General features: G+C 51.8%; 1 protein-coding gene across 2 annotated transcripts in view; it reads right to left on the bottom strand.

Annotated features, from left to right (window-relative positions):
- Positions 1 to 14822, bottom strand: part of EPHB1 (EPH receptor B1) — a 474596-nt gene extending 459774 nt beyond the window's left edge. For both annotated transcript variants that reach the window (XM_038570949.1, XM_038570950.1), the window contains exon 1: positions 14650 to 14822. The gene's annotated coding sequence lies outside the window, so the exon portion shown is untranslated. The remainder of the gene's footprint in view (positions 1 to 14649) is intronic.
- Between the last annotated feature and the right edge of the window lie 1839 nt (positions 14823 to 16661).

Here is a 16661-nt window from a genome sequence, read left to right as displayed (position 1 = left end):
GCCTGCCTTTGGCCCAGGGCGCGATCCTGGAGACCTGAGATCGAATCCCACGTCGGGCCCCCGGTGCATGGAGCCTGCTTCTCCCTCTGCCTGTGTCTCTGTCTCTCTCTCTCTCTCTCTCTCTCTATCATAAATAAATAAAAATTTTAAAAAAAATTAAAAAAAAAAAAGAGCAGGCAAGAGAGGATCCTACAGGGTTTCGCTTCCTTTTCAGGTTTAAGAGAAACTCTCAGAAGGTGGTCTACCTCAGGGACAAAGGAGGAGGACAAGGGAGGGGCTCAGGCACATCCTAGGATTCACACAGAGAAGAAAAATGAAAGGTGGAGACGAAGAGGCACATCTCAGCAAGCTGTTCACCTCCCTCAGAGCCAGCATTCCTGAAGCACTCCTGAGGGGCCAGGTGGACCGGGCCTGGTGGCGGCCAGGCCCCTGCCCTGAGCGTGTCGCTCCCTCACTGCCCAGGGTGGAAGGCAGTGGCTTTGCTGACAGCTTCTCTGCCAACGCACGGGCTCCCTCTTGCCCTTTCAGACAGAATGAGTGGTCCTCAGTTCAGCGTTGTGGTGAATCCAGGAGCACGTCCTCAGAGCCAGCCTCTCTGAAGGCTGCACAATGCCAAGGGAGCCTCCTGGAGGGAGTCCAAGTCCTGACCTTGCCCTTCCGGCTGCGGCAGGCCTTTCCACCCCGGTCCTCTCCCGGCCTCACTCGTGTTCCATATTCATGCATATGAAAATTAAAAGCCCTGAGATTTAATTAGGGGGACGTCCTGGGAGAACGAATGGGCAGAGCTTGGTGGTCAGCCAAGGGAGGCTTGCAGACTCAGGGGTGGGGCTTTCTGAACATTTCCACGGAAGAGGACAGCATGTGCAGACCAATCACCCCAGTGACCACGGAGGCTGGTTCCAGTCCTTCCTCCCACCCAAAGCTGAAGCTCTTTTGCGTGAGAAGGTTATCATTTAAGAGTAAGAAAGACCCCTCAGCCTTTTTTTTTAGCAACAGTCTTTTGAGCCACAAGTGTAGTCAATACAAAGAACTCCAAATCCAGGGAGGGGTCCTGGCCGGAGAATCCAGGAGAGGGTGCGGGGGAAGCGGGCCATGGGTTCTGAGGCACAAAGCAGGCATGAGCCTCTGTCATCCTGCAGCAGCACCTTACAACCAAGAGAGAAGCTTCTTATCTTGATGAAGTCCCAATAGTTCATTTTTGCTTTTGTTTCTCTTGCCTTCGTGGATGTATCTTGCAAGAAGTTACTGTGGCCGAGTTCAAAAAGGGTGTTGCCTGTGTTCTTCTCTAGGATTTTGATGGAATCTTGTCTCACATTTAGATCTTTCATCCATTTTGAGTTTCTCTTTGTGTATGGTGAAAGAGAGTGGTCTAGTTTCATTCTTCTGCATGTGGATGTCCAATTTTCCCAGCACCATTTATTGAAGAGACTGTCTTTCTTCCAGTGGATAGTCTTTCTTCCTTTGTCGAATATTAGTTGACCATAAAGTTGAGGGTCCACTTCTGGATACTCTATTCTGTTCCATTGATCTATGTGTCTGTTTTCGTGCCAGTACCACACTGTCTTGATGACCATAGCTTTGAAAGAAAGAAAGAAAGAAAAAAGAAAGAAAAGAAAACAAAACATCGCCCCTTCTAAGTCTCCAAGTATGGATATGGAAGCTATTTGCATTAAATTCTGGGCTCCTCTCAATCCCAGATCCCAAAGCATTTCTAGCTCTGGCTTGGCTACTCACTATATGACCTCAAGCAAGCTTCTCTGGTCTCCACCTCTAGGCATTATTAGGAAAATTGAATGAGCCCATGATAATGCATTAACACCATCCCCAGCAGATGGTGGGGATAGATGCTAGCCCTTTCACTGTTTGTATTTATCCCTCTCCCCATAACCCTAGGTCAGGCCCCTGCTCTACAGATATACCAGACAGACATTGAACAGGAACAAGGGTGGTGACTTTTCCTTGGACCAGTCTCTTGACCTGTTTCCTCATCTGAAGAATGCAGGTGAGGATTACTGTCTGCTGCTCTGGGCACCAAAATGACACCAGGAAGAGGGATGTGCTCTGGGATCTGTGATGGTGCAGGTGAATATTTTCACACTTGATTCAAGGATGCATTCCCTAGGGCAACCCGGGTGGCTCAGCGTTAGCGCAGCCTTCAGCCCAGAGCGTGGTCCTGGAGTCTCAGATCGAGTCCCACAAAGGGCTTCCCTGCGAGGAGCCTGCTTCTCCCTCTGCCTGTGTCTCTGCCTCTCTTTCTCTCTGTATCTCCCATGAATAAATAAATAAAATCTTCAAAAAAAAAAAAAAAAGAATGCATTCCCTAGAGTCAGACTCATCATGCATTCTAATTGTCTTTTAAGCAATTGCTTAACCTCTCTGTGTGCCAGTTTTTCATCTACAAAACAGGAACAATAAAGGCAAACATTGTGTAGATTACTGCAAAGATGAAAAAGGAGATGCCACAATTTCGTTTCTTGGGATGGGAACTTTTAAGGTCTACTCTCTTAGCAACTTCCAAACACATAACACAGTATTATTAACTATAGTTGCCATGCTATGCATTACACCACCCAGGACTTATTTATTCTATAACTGGAAGTTTTTTTTTTTTTTTTTTTTAAATTTTTATTTATTTATGATAGTCACAGAGAGAGAGAGAGAGAGAGAGGCAGAGACACAGGAAGAGAGAGAAGCAGGCTCCATGCACCGGGAGCCCGATGTGGGATTCGATCCCAGGTCTCCAGGATCGCGCCCTGGGCCAAAGGCAGGCGCCAAACCACTGCGCCACCCAGGGATCCCCTATAACTGGAAGTTTATTCCTTTTGGCCACCTTCACTTTTTCCAAAGAGAAATCTGTAATTATGTGTGGTCATCGATGTTAACCAGACTTATTGTGGGGATCATTTTGCAATATATACAAATATGGAATAATTACATTGTGTACCTGAAACTAACATAATGTTATATGTGAATTATATCTCAATAGAAAAAAAAATCATATGTGTACTCTACAAGGGATTTAAAAAGAAGTTATGTGCTAAATGCTTAGAAGAGTGCCTGGCACATTGTAAACCTTTGTTAGTCTTATTATTGCGTTGCAGATTTTGTCTTTATTGTTATCAATAGTAGCACATGCAATAATTGTAGCTGTATTTCCTGCTTTAGGGTTGCTTGTCCTAAAAGGCTCTCATGCTTATACAGCAGTACCAGAGGCCCAAACCCCTATATAAAAGTCTGAACATTGGGAAGGTGATTTGGTTTCCCTTCCTCCCATGGTAGCCATCCCTTGAACCAGGGGTTCTTTCCACACCACAGTCCTACGAGTCAGGCTTTATTGGTTTCACGTTTTAAAATCCAGGTGTTACAAGTCAGTGTCAGATCCTGCCTGTTTCCTGTTCATTTGGATTTGTTTCCTGTTATTGGGACCGGAATGGTCTCATGTAACAGCACGAGAGGGGAATGAGGTTTTCCTTGCCAGGAAAAGCCACTGGGTGATGGTACTGGAGACAAAAGTATGTCCTCTGTACAGGGCCAGTTCCCAGTTCTTGCAGAAACACTGAGGAGCTGACAAGGTGAGGCTCTGAATCCTCAGAAGTCACGGGCCCCAGGCAAAGAGGGCTGCTCTTCTAATGGGGAAGGCAGACCCATTTGGTCAGAGACTCATGTTTCCTAAAGCTGCTAAAAAAATGACCACAAACTTAGTGGCTTAAAATAACACTAATTTACTACCTCGTGGTTCTGGAGATCAAGAGTCTCAAATGAAGGTGTCTGCAGGGTACATTCCTTCTATAAGTTCTAGGGGGACTGTTTTCTTGCGTCTTCCAGCTTCTCGTGGCTCTGGGTATTCCATGGCTTGTGGCCATATCATTCCAGTCTCTGACTCTACCTTCATGTGGCGTCCCCCACCCCTTCTGTCTGTGTCTTTTCCTCTTCTGCCTTTTATAGGGACACTTGTCATTGGATTTAGGGCCCAGATGGTTAATCTAAGATGATCTCACTTCAAGATCCTTAATGTAATTACATCTACAAAAACTCTTTTTCCAAAAAGGGTCACATTCCTAGGTACTGGGGGTTAGGACTTGGATATAACTTTTTGGGGGTTACCATTCAACCCATTACAGAAGGAATTGTTGGATACCTGAATTAATGGACAGAGTATGTACCTGTTCCTTAATAACGAGAACCCCATCCCATGGGGAGGTACACATAGGGATGGTCTGTAGGCCAGAAGGACCCTAAAGCAACTCCAGCTGACCCTAAAGCTAGAGCTGAGTCCCCAGAGAAGTGGATGACAAAACAACATACGCCCTGGGTTTGAGTGTGCGTAAAACATCAGGGGAATGGAGCAGCTGGTGGTTTGGGTGACAAAGAGCAAGAAAGGAGATAGTACCCAGGGAGTGGTCCCAGGCTGGCTCAAGTAGCTGCATTCACACCCAGCAGGGCCATGTAGGGTCTAGATTGTGGCTGCATTGGAACAAGTAGGGCCAGAGCCCAGCTGGGGGGCGCTGCTGAGAGGCAGGCAGCTGGGAACCTGCAGCCAGAATCTTCTAGCTGAAAGAGCCCATCAGGGTGACTGGCACAGCCTCACCTGATAGATGAGGAAACAGTGGCCCAGGGAGAGACAAAACCCGCTCCCCTCTCCCTGAGCTACAATGGTCAGAGTACAGCTACGGGTACGGCCCTGGCTCTTTGCTCCTGGCCCAGGATCTTTCCTCTGCATAGAAAGTGTCTCCTGTGTTCTGGGGAGTCACAATCATGTGATCATATTACCCAGAGAGTCATCAGGCCCTATGCGTGGTAGAGAACATGATAGACAGGATCAGAGTCAAGTGCAGAGTTCAAGGGCTCCCTAAAATAAAGCTAAGCAGAAATGTGAATAATCAGTGGGTGGTGAAAAATTGATTTAATGCAGTCTTCTAATGGATGCTGTCGTTCCTTTTGGCAAGAATCTCTTGAAATATGTCTGTTGGAACCAAGGCTTCAGGTAGGGGGTACATTCCGTGGGAAGACTCTAAAAGGCAGGGGAGAGAAAGAGGAAGAGGAGAGAGCGAGGGTTGAGAAGACAAGCTGGGGAGGGTCAGAGATGCAGCAGGGCTGGTGTGAGGCTCCCATGAGGGGCAGACAGTGAATACAGTAGAGAGAAGGGGCAGGTGCAGGGCCATTGCCTTGCCCTGCCCTACACCCGACCTCAGGGGCCCTGCAGTGTCCGGGCTCTCTGGAGAGCTCCAGGGAGATGCTTACTCTGTGTGGTCGTCAGACCACACAAGCAGTGACATAAGCAGTGTCGAGGGTAGAGAAGGGTACAAATAGCCCGGGTCCAGACACCTGCAGACATGCGGCGAAGCCTTCGGGCTCCCATGGACGGTGCAGTAAGGGTGGGCTGGGGCCCATCTCACCCAGCTCTCAAGGAGGCCCCGCTAACACCCAGATCACGTCTTTACCCCCAGTAGCAGCCCATCAAGGGTTGATAATCGAGAACAGCTACGATCAAGGGTGACTTTGGCACAGACAGGTTGTGCTCATAAACGTTTTTTGCTGTTCCGTCTCTACACACAGCACTGAGATGGATGCTCTCCCTGGCCCCCATCCCAGCGTAGGCTCAGGTGGTGAGTCACACATGGGGACGCATGCACACTCACGTACAGGTTCGCCCCGCCCCCGGCCCCCACAACCTCCCTGCTCTCCTAGCCCCTCACCTGGGCGCAGGGCTGAAGCCCTCACATCAACCCCTCCTCTCACCTGGTGCCAAAGCCCCTTCTGCCCCTTCCCTCCCTGCTCAGTCCATCTGCTCACTTCTGCACCCCCAAACCCCCTTCCTCTGACTCCTCCACCAAAGCCTACACGTCTATCGTTGTCCCATCAATCTTGCAAACTGGTCCTTCCCTGATCTTTGACCCCCATATGACCATCCACTGCTCCGCCTCCCTTCACTGCCAGTGGGTCCCCTTCACATCCTCAGCACCCAGACTGCCTTCAGCTTCCCCCCAGATGCACCCTTCCCACAGGCACCCCCAGTCCTTTCTGCTCTCTCCAGTCTGGGATCCTCTAGGCCCTGCTGACACAGGTGACCATGGAAGGTCCCATCCTTGTCCCAGGGACTCTCTGCCATCCTGGTGCCATCCTCCCTCCTAGCGGCACCTCCTGTGCCTACCATCCCATCTCCCCACAATCTACTACACGCACGCATCCAACTTAAACTTGCTCATCACTCATCTCTTCCCTAATTGTGGACATTCTTCCTCTCTCTCTCTTTTTAAAAAGATTTTATTTATTTATTCATGAGAGATACAGAGAGGCAGAGACACAGGCAGAGGGGGAAACAGCATCCCCAGGACCCCGGGATCACGACCTGAGCCAAAGGCAGACGCTCAACCACTGAGCCACCCAGGTGCCCACATTCTTCCTCTCTTGAGGACCTCAAATTTTTGAATAATTCTTGATTCCTCTTCCTATAACTGCCCTTAATATTCTGCTAATCACCAAATCCTGTGCATATTTAATAAATATCATTGAAGTGCTGATAAAACAACCTTGTGGTGGGCGCACAGAGTTCTGAGTTCTAGAACCAAGTCCAGCACCAGCTATGGAACTCTGTGCATCTCAGTGCGCTTATCTGAGAAGTGAGGCTGTGGACTAGAAGAGCTTGGACTCTGGCAAACACCACTGCTCACCCGCCCATTATCCAGTCTCGTTGTGCTCCTTGGCAAAATCTGGATTCTGTCCTGTGTAGTAACGTGCTCCCTGGGTGGCCAGTCTTGGCCTAAGGGTGACACGTGCTGCATCCTGCAGGTCCTTCTGGTCCCAGAGTCATCACCAGCTGAGGGTAAGCAGCCAAGACTCCATGCAAAAATCGCAAAAGGAAAGGTATCTGACTGCTTGATGTCTCCATGGGAAGAGAGTGGTCTATGTTCAGGGGCTCAGAACCTGGGAGCTAGACAGACCCTGAGGTCCACAGGGTCCCAACTCCAGTTCTACTCAGAGACCCAGATATGAGAGTCTCTCTGCTGTTGAGTGACCTCTGGGCCCATATGGAAGTTTCTCCTACCAGTCCTCCTGGAACTGGAAGGACAGGGTGCAGGACAAGTCTTCAGACATGACTGTTGCTCTCTATCCCGTGTGTCTCCTTTTTTCCAGGTTTAGCTGGAACTTCAGCTGTCAGAATAGGACTGGTTTCCGGACCCCACATCATACTGGTCCTTGAAATGTACCAAACATTGCAGCCCTCCATCCCTGCACATGGTAGGACTTGACTTCCCACACCAGGCTCTTGATAAAGATCTTCTTCTTTACTATCTAGGGGCCTCCCTGACACTTTGCAGAGTGGTCAGTGCTAGGAGGAGGATTTCCCCGCTGTCCATGGACCATCCCTTTGGGAATGCTTAGTACACAGAGGCATGGGCCCTCTTCTCCTCTGATTTTAACCTGAATTCAGGAAAGCTAGAATGAAGAAATCAAAATACTCTTTGGAGTGCTGAGTGGAGACTTTCCCCTCTGCTGGGCAAATGCCAGGAACACTCAAAATACTCTTTGGAGTGCTGAGTGGAGACTTTCCCCTCTGCTGGGCAAATGCCCCACAAAGGGCTCAGTGACCATCAGGAGCTCCTCTGTCTATCCCTGCCTGCCACACCACCGATTCCAGCTTCCCAGCAGGACCACAAGCTCCTCCTGCCCCCTGTATGGGGCTTGGCCCAGCCAGGGACCACAGGTGCAAGCCTTTCTCCAAACCAGGGGCCACTCTTCCTGCACCATCACTCAGAGGCCAAGTGTGAATAGCACTTTGTGCTGTTGCATTAGCAACTGTTTATGGGACTTCACATTCAGGGGCGTGTGAAGCCCTCATTGCAGTTCTCACAGCTCTTTCTAGCATCAGACACTCAGAGAGCCAGGTGAGGGTTCAACTCCTTAGCAGCAGTACCCCAGCTGTGGGCGGTAGGGGGTTACCAAAGCTGAGGTGCCTCTCCGGGATCTTCTCCCCAAAGAGAGGCAAGCTGAGAAAGGGAGGGGGGAAGGAAGTTGATATTTGGTCACAGCCTCAGAAGAAGTACCTTGAGCATGTCTGGGAGAAGCTGTGCCATGTGGAGAGACCCTAGCCCCAGGCAGCGGGCACAGGAGGCTGAAGAAGGAGAGCGTGATCTCTCTCCCCACTTAGAGGCCAATCAGCCTTAGAGTAGCTCTGTGACGGCTCTTAAGCCAAATTGCTCTGTGCCTGCAGTGTGGTGGACCCCACTCCCTGTCTCCAGGGGAGCCCCCTGGAGATGCCCTCTGGAAGTCGAGGTGAGGGCTCAGTCGCCATTTGAGTACTCTCCACTAGAGGGCAGCTCTGGACAGGGTGGGAGCTCCCAGGGCCTCCAGGGCTCAGGGCTCTAGAAGGAGTTCCCACAGAGTGGAGGGTGAGGCATCCCCTCCACTGTAGTACATTCTGGGTCCTCCATAAACCAGCTTCTTGGAGGCCACATGGCCCAGCACCCTCCAGTCTGAGGTCAGAACAAGCTGCCCTCATACTCAGTTTGCCCAAGAAGTCCCAGATGTCCTGGCCTCTTCCGTGGTGAAGAGGGAGCCCAGGGTGCTGCTGAGATCTGAGAGGCATGTCAGAGCTGCCCAGGTGGCCCTGAATGTTCTTTCCAGCACTCACGAGAGGTTTGCTTCTCTCAGAACCACAGGGGAAGGAGGGATGGCTTTGTAGGGCTGAAATCTTGCTTATCCCTAGCTAAGAGTCATGTGGTAGCCCCTTTTAAGAAGACAAATAAAAATGTGACATGAGTCTGGGTGCTGGCTTAGCCAAGCTCCTAGAAGAAAGCCCAATTGCAGAACACACAAAATCAGGGCTGCCGTGGGCAGAAGAGGGTAAACAGAGTCCCATCCTCTGAGTATCCCATCTCCACTTCCTGGCTTTGAGCCCTCACTGAAGTGCCTCTTGGAGAGGCTGAGTCTCAAGGATACAGTTTGAAAATCTGTAGGCAAGGCAGCCCGAGGCCTTGGGCGTGGTCATAAGCCCAGGCAGCCCCAGGTCAATGCACAAGGGAAAGTAACCTACTGCCTGATAAAGGGGAGGGGGCTAGGATGCAGGAGGAGGCCCTCCTCACATTGGGGACAGCCTTTCTGTTGACAGATGAGCTGTGTCATCCACAAAAACCCTAGGGGAAAAACTGTGGCCTTCTGAGTAGATTCCTGATAGACAAAGAGGACAGCCCAGGGTCTCTGAGCCAGAGCCGCACGGCCCCTATGGCTGTCACAGGCTCAACCGGAGTCAGCCTGAGACACAAGGACTTCCTTGAGGCCAACCTACAACTCCCCCTGCCTGGCCCAGCCCCATGTGTGCATGGCGTAGGATGCCAAGGCCAGCAGGAGCGTGCTTCAGCCTGGGAGGCAGAGGCCTTGCCTGGCAAGTCCTTTGGGCTCAGAGACACTGTTTCCATCACATTTCCAGCAAAGACTGGAAGGAGCGTTTTACATTGTTCTAAGGGGCTCCCTAAAAAGGAAACGGATCTTAAAATACACGTAGAGGCACACCCAGAAACAATCCCCACACGTGCGTACATAGAAACCTCGCAGATACAATACGGGCACCGACACCTGTGTGCGGCTTAATACGTCCGTGGCCCACAATACGGTGCCCGAGACGGTACTGCAAGGTGCTCGGGTGGGGGTCCCCGGGCCAAGAGCAATCCGTGGCTGTCTAGCTCTGTGTCCTCAGGTAAGTTAGTCCCCCTCTCTGAGCCTTTGCTTTCTCCTTTGTAAAAGTGCCTGTGTCCCTGCCACCTACGTCCAGGGAGCTGAGGGGGAAGCTGGCCTGCAGAGCCCTAGTTTGGGGTCTGTGCCTGACCCTGTGCGCGGACGCCCAGGGTGGCGGTGCGGAGTGGGGGGCTCTGGAAACCAGGGGGCACTCGCTCCCTGAGTGATGGAGCGTGGCCTGGGCGCCCATCGGTGACAACGAGGGTCCTCAGCAGAGTCCGGGCCCGCAGCCGGGACGGTCCCAGGCCGGGAGTGGGGCCCTGGTCACCGGTGGGCCGCGAAGCCCCGGGAGCGACCCGCAGGTCCCCGGGGAGGGGGCGCTGACTGCAGGGACACAAGGCGGGGAAGAGCCAGGATAAATATAGAGCAAGAGACACTGTAAATAGAGCGGTGACGGATGCAAAGGGGATGAGCAGAAACGGCCCGTAGGGAGAGCGGCCTCGGAAGGCCGGCCCAGCCAGCCAGCCACTGACACGGCGGACAGAGAGAAGGACCAGCGTCCGGGCCGTGGGCTCGAGTGGCCCACGTGAGGCGGGAACGGAGGATGGAAGCACGGCGTCCCCGCTGCCTGTGACCTCTGGGCCCGCTTCCTGGCCTGGACACCCCACGGGCCTTCCTCTCCTGGCCACGAGAGCCACTCCGAGCCCCGGCGGCGACGGTCACCGCGGGCGGGCGGGACGGGCAGGAGGGCGGGGGCTTCCACAGGGCTCCGAACCCAGAGGCCCGGGCCACCGCCTAGGACCTTTGCTTGTCAGCCCTGCATTTTAATGGCTTTAATGAGACCCGGAGCAATTGCCTCCCTGCGGAAGGTGTTTTTCCTCTATGATGCCTGGCCCTGTGACACTAGGCCTCTTCCCTGTCCTGGCCTCACCTCCTCTGGGGGGGAGCACCCTGGAAATTCTGTCTTCTTTTTAGGACTGTAATTAATGCCTTCCCAGGGGGATAAGCGAACGTGCTGGCCATGTACCTAATCATCTGCCACCCAGAAGTGGAGTCGGCCGCTGCCCCCACTGTGGAATGGGGTGGGTGGAGGGGGGAGGTAGGAGGGTAAGGTGGCTTCGGCTCCCTGATGGGAGAACCGGGGTACGGGGGGTCGTGTCGCATGCTCACGTCCGCTGGACTGTTTACCTCCAGCACTGGGCTCGTCGCAGTGATGGTCACACTGAGTGAGGGCCGCGTGGGGCTAGGTAGGGAGAGATGGGGGGGCTGCGTGACCAGGCCCACAGGGATCCCAGTGGTGGGGAAACACTGAGGCATGCGCAACCAGAGGGAAGGGAACCCCGAGAGACCCACCTTGTCTGTCTTAAATGTTATAGGCAAGAGAGTTTCATGATAGTTACAAACTGACCACTGAAAGTGACCCAACTTCAAGGAGACATAAACATGGTGCTAAGTGGTGACCTCAAGAAGATCTAAGTTCCTTGGTCAGTTTTCTATAAAAGATTGACCGTAAAAGTCCCCACTGGAGAACCATTCGGGACCCCTCTCACTCTGGAGAGATTTTTTCTTTCCTTTCCTTCTCACCTTCACGTAATAAACTTTCTTTTTTTTTTAATTTTATTTTTTTATTCATGAGAGACACAGAGAGAGAGACAGAGGCAGAGGGAAAAGCAGGCTCCATGCAGGGAGCCCGACGTGGGACTCGATCCCGGGTCTCCAGGATCAGGCCCTGGGCCGAAGGAGGCGCTAAAGCGCTGAGCCACCCAGGCTGCCCAACACGTAATAAACTTTCAGTTCACTTCACCTTTTTGTGTCCATGGGATTCATTCTTCAACCAGATGAGACGAAATCCTGCAACATCTGGTACGGCCTCTGCTCTGACTGACCTTAAACTATGTCCCCTTGTGGTTTCTCCGGTTCCCATCTCCCTTTCTGAGCGTGTTTCTTGGTCTCTTTTACTGATTACTCTTTTTCCACTTGCCCATAAATGTCAGGGCTCCCCCGGTGCCACTCCAGCCCGTTCTTCTTCCCACTCTGAAGCCCTAACTTAGGAAACCCATTCACCCCCAGGACCCATTGCACAAGAACACCAGCCCCCAAGCCAGGCCCAGGGGGGCAGAGAGGAAAGACCGTCCCTGCACTCAAGGAGCTCAGTCTTCTAGGAGAGCAGCCAGAAACAAAGCAACCATAAAGTCGATGAGCTCAGTGCTTGTAGGATATGAGAAGGGCTGAGACAGCCAGCACTTTTGCCCTTATATGGAAAATGAAGATTTTTCAAAGGGGTGTTGGGGTGGTTAAGTAGTGGAAAGTGCTTGCAATGGTACCTGAGGAAACGGTCAGTGCTTAGCGAGTGAAGACGTGTATGATGGCTTGAGCCATTATTGAGACCCACGTCAGTGTCCAGCTCACACTCTTCCCTCTGGTTGCAGGTGAGCACAACCATCCCTCCCCACAGGCCAGTCCCTGTGGGCATCCAACAGGCACTGCAAATCTAACATCCCAGTGGAACATCGCCCATGTCCTACTGCAGTCCTGTAGTGACGACACCACCATTCACCCATTGGTCCAGTTGCCTGAGCTACAACCCAGCCGCCATCTGCACTAGTAATGGTGTCCTGGAAATTCTAGCAGGGTTAGGCTGAGGCATGAGAACTCCTGAACTAAAAGTTAAAGATAAAAAGACAAGCATGGAATTCTCGTATAACCCATTCCCATGTATGCCATTCCACCTCATAGGTTAACACCCAAAATAGTTGCAAATGGATACTCAAACAAACGTTTGTACACAAATATTTTTAGCAGTACTATTCATGATAGTCAGAAGGTGGTAGCAACCCAAATGTTCCTCAGTGGATGATTGGATAAATGAAATGGGGTGTATCTATGCAATGGAGTACTAGTCAGCCACAGCAAGGAATGGAGTACTAGCACATGCTACTCGTGGAAGAGCCTGGAAATTCTGCTAAGCGAAAGAAGCCAGACACAGAAGGTTACACATTATATGCTGCCATTTACGTGAAATGTCCAGAGTAGGCAAATCCACAGTGATAGAAAGCACATTGGTGGTTGCCAGGGGTTGGAGAGGAGGGGAAATGAGAAGTAACTGCTTAATGGGTTCAGGGTTTTCTTTTGGAGTGGTGGAAACGTTCTGAAACCAGACAGAGGTTGTGGTTGCACAACATTATGAGTGTACTAAATGCCACTGAATTTTTCCCTTTTAAATGGTTAATTTTATGTTATGTGAATTTCACCTCATTTTTAAAGGAGCCTGTAAGGTTTTCCCTGGAGAATCTGTTGACCTTGAACATAGACCCTTTTCTGTTATGAGAATAGGAATGCCAGCACTTCCAGGTGAGAAAGGCTAGCAGTGTGAACACTCAATAGGGAACTTGGGGCCAAAGGATGGGGAACTGGCTTACAGAAAGCCTCTTTCTCCTCTACAACCCTCCTCAGATGAGCTGGCCTTCCCACAACTGCCCCCATGGGGAGGCTATTGTCTTGTCAGTGTAGGACTGGTGCCCCTGGGACAGAGGGTGGGACGCAGGCACCAGCATTCAGGCCTGGCCTCAGCAGCCCAGGCACCCTGAGCAGCCTTGAAGCTATTTGAGCCTCAAAGCAGAAGGCAACTCCACCCCATCCCATGAGCTGCTGAGAGAGAAAGTCAGGGGAATCCTGCCGCTCTGGCCCCAGGACTGCTGGGGCTGGTCCTGCTCTGGAAGTTCCCGGGGTCAGGAGCAGGGAGGCTGTGCTCTGTGGGGCTGCTCCTCCAGAAGGTGCCCAAAGGGCCAGGACATTTAATAGCAGGGAGTGAAGGGCTCTGGCCGGAGCAGTGGGCCAAAATGCAGCTGGAGGCCCCTTCCCATCATGCCTTACAGCCATGGTCAATGACTGGCCTGGTCTTGGATAAGAATGCTCATTCTGGAACGAGTCCCAAAGGGCTCACACTGGGACAGTTGGCCAGGGGATGCTAATGCTGATTCGGTCTCTAGAGCACTGGGCTGGGGAAAGGAGCAACCCAGGTAAAGCAGATGAGATGGTAAGGTATGGTGGCAGTTGTTCCACTGCCCCGAGATTGTGCAGTTGTCTGGGTCTCCACTTGACAGAGATTCGGGTGAAGGTGTTATCTGCGTGGGGCACTTGCTTCCAAGTGCTCCTCCCTCCAAAGCCAAACCAGCCAGCAGAAGCTGGTAGCAGGGGATCCCTGGGTGGCACAGCGGTTTAGCGCCTGCCTTTGGCCCAGGGCGTGATCCTGGAGACCCGGGATCGAATCCCACGTCGGGCTCCCGGTGCATGGAGCCTGCTTCTCCCTCTGCCTATGTCTCTGCCTCTCTCTCTCTCTCTCTCTCTCTCTCTCTCTCTGTGACTATCATAAATAAATAAATAAAAATTAAAAAAAAAAAAAAGAAGCTGGTAGCAAAGGCTGAATTAACTGTTGGGAGACTGGACCTATCACAGGGTACCTTGACCCATTAGCAGCTCGGGGCCCCACCCCTCCACCAGCAAGGCCCAGGGCTAGACAGACAGGTCTGTCTGTCTGTCCTCTTGACTCTCCTCTGGCTGCCCAGTTTCCTGGCCTCTGGATTCCAGCTGGGGATCAATTTTCTGCTCCCCTCTTATTTTGTGTTATCATCCCACTTTATCTTCCCTGTGCATTTTTCCTTTCTCTGAACAATTCCTCTTGCTCTTCTAACTTGGAGGGGAAGGAGGTAGAAGGAACAAAAGCGAAGGAGGAGGGTCTGTTGGCTTCTCCCTACAATTCCCCAGGTTGGACTCACAGACTCCCCTTCTGGAGATTTTGAGATAATGATAAGACCCACTTAGATTTTTATATTATTTTTTCTCCAAATGACTGCAGTCCTGTTGATTGTCCATTTCTCCCTCCCATCCCCCTCTCCCCATCTCTACACAACTGCTTTGGGCCCTTCCAGCCCATCCCTGAATCACTGGCAGCAGCCAGCAGCTGTCGGACCCACCTACCTCTCTGCTCCAGCTCGTCCCTCTGCAGGCCATCCCGGTGAACATCTGAGCACTTCACCTGCCTACTTCACAGTGTGGATCTGGACCACCAGCATTGGCATCCCCTGGGAACTGGTTAAAAAAGAAAAAAATGCAGGACCACATCTCAGGCCTATCGATTCAGCAACTCTCAGGGCAGGGTCCAACAATTTGTGTTTTAACAAGCTCTCCAAGTGTTTGTGATACTGCTGAAGTTGAAAACCACTGACCTACTTAAAAGCTTCAGTGGTTCCCACTGCCAGGCCCAGATTCCTTGGCATGACACCCAGAACCTCTGGGACCGACTCCCTGCCTATCTTCTGAATCCTGCCTCCTCCTCCCCAAACCTTACTGCCATCCCCACCCCCAGCACACCTTGCATCGACTTCTCCACCTAGCAAGGACTCCTTGGACAAGGGCCGTTGGAGGCCTCTATGCCCTGTTCCCCCAGGCTGGGTGTCCTTTTTTCTCCTCTCAGGGCACACTGGCCACTCCTTCTCTGGGTGCCCCCCTGCAGCCTTGCCTAGCCTACAACCCTACTACTTAATAGCAGCCTCTCCCTCTCTCGCTGCCTACCTAGACTGTGAGCTCTTTGAGGGCACGGCCACGAGTTTGCACTGTTGAACACCAGCACCCTGCATGTATATGGCCGCTGATTCAAAGCCACGCCTCAAGCACTGCTCCCTAGGCTGTCACGACTTCTCTGGACACATACTGCCACACAGGCACAGTTGTTTCACTTTACTACAGAGTTCACTATTACTACAGAGATGTTGCTGGGCCCCCAGAGGATGCAAAACAAGCTCCCTGCAGCTCTTCCAGACCAATGCTCTTATTAACCTGGCTTCTGGGGGCATCCAGAGTACATGGAAAGAAGTAGGGAGTTGAAGTCCAATCACCTGTGTTTGTACACTGAATCTGTCACTTTCTAGTCCTGCGACCTCAGGAAAAGCTCCATGACTCAATTTTCTCAACTGTAAAATGGAACTATAGAAGTTTAGATAAGTGTATGTCTTAATTGGAGTCCACTCTGGAAGCAGATCCTGAGGCAAGGATTTGGATGTGGGCAATTTATTCAGGAAGTTAGTCCAGAGACTGGGAGAAAAGATCTGGGGAGAGCAAGTCAGGAGAGAGGGAAAACCAATACAACTCTCACTGCAGGTAATCAGGCCTCCATCCTGTTGGAACCCCTGAGATGAGAAGCATGCAGAATGCCCCCCTAAGACTGTCCATCCAAAGGACAGGAGGGGGATGCCTGGGTGGCTCAGCGGTCTAGTGCCTGCCTTCCACCCAGGGAGTGATCCTGGAGTCCCGGGATCGAGTCCCACGTCGGGCTCCCTGCATGGAGCCTGCTTCTCCCTCTGCCTGTGTCTCTGCCTCACTCTCATTCTCTCTCTCTCTCTCTCTCTCTCTCTGTCATGAATGAATAAATAAAATCTTAAAAAAAAAAAAACAAAGGACAAGAGGCGGACTTCCCATCTCCCATTGGTTAAGGACTGACATGCCTGTTAACTTCCCACTCCCTCCTCCAGGCTATACTTCAGAGGTGCTCTCGTCTGCAGATGTGTGGGATTCTGAAGCTTCAGGGAAGGCCTGAGGCAGAGAAGTGGAGATGCGCAAGGGGCACTTGAGGAGGGCTTGAACTCATGTGGAACTTGCCACCATGGCTGCAGCTGAAATTGGAGGTGGGCTGGGGAGAGAAGAAATGGGGCCCGCGGGGCATCTGCACCAGTCTGTGAACACACACTCCCATAGACCATGGCCATGACCACCTCTCATGTGGCCTTGTTCCACTGCCCCGAGATTGTGCAGTTGTCTGGGTCTCCACTTGACAGAGATTCGGGTGAAGGCAGGAACTCTGTCTGTCTTGTATCCCCAATGGAGAGAGAGCCCTGCACATGAACATTCTCAAAACCACTTCTTTGTTGAATGACTGTGGGAGTGAGAGAACCTCTTACATAGTGGATACCCAAGACATCAATCCATGGCACAAC

Source organism: Canis lupus, chromosome 23 (assembly GCF_011100685.1).
Source record: "Canis lupus familiaris isolate Mischka breed German Shepherd chromosome 23, alternate assembly UU_Cfam_GSD_1.0, whole genome shotgun sequence".
Lineage (NCBI taxonomy): Eukaryota > Metazoa > Chordata > Mammalia > Carnivora > Canidae > Canis > Canis lupus.
This window is presented reverse-complemented; position numbering and strand designations above follow the sequence as displayed.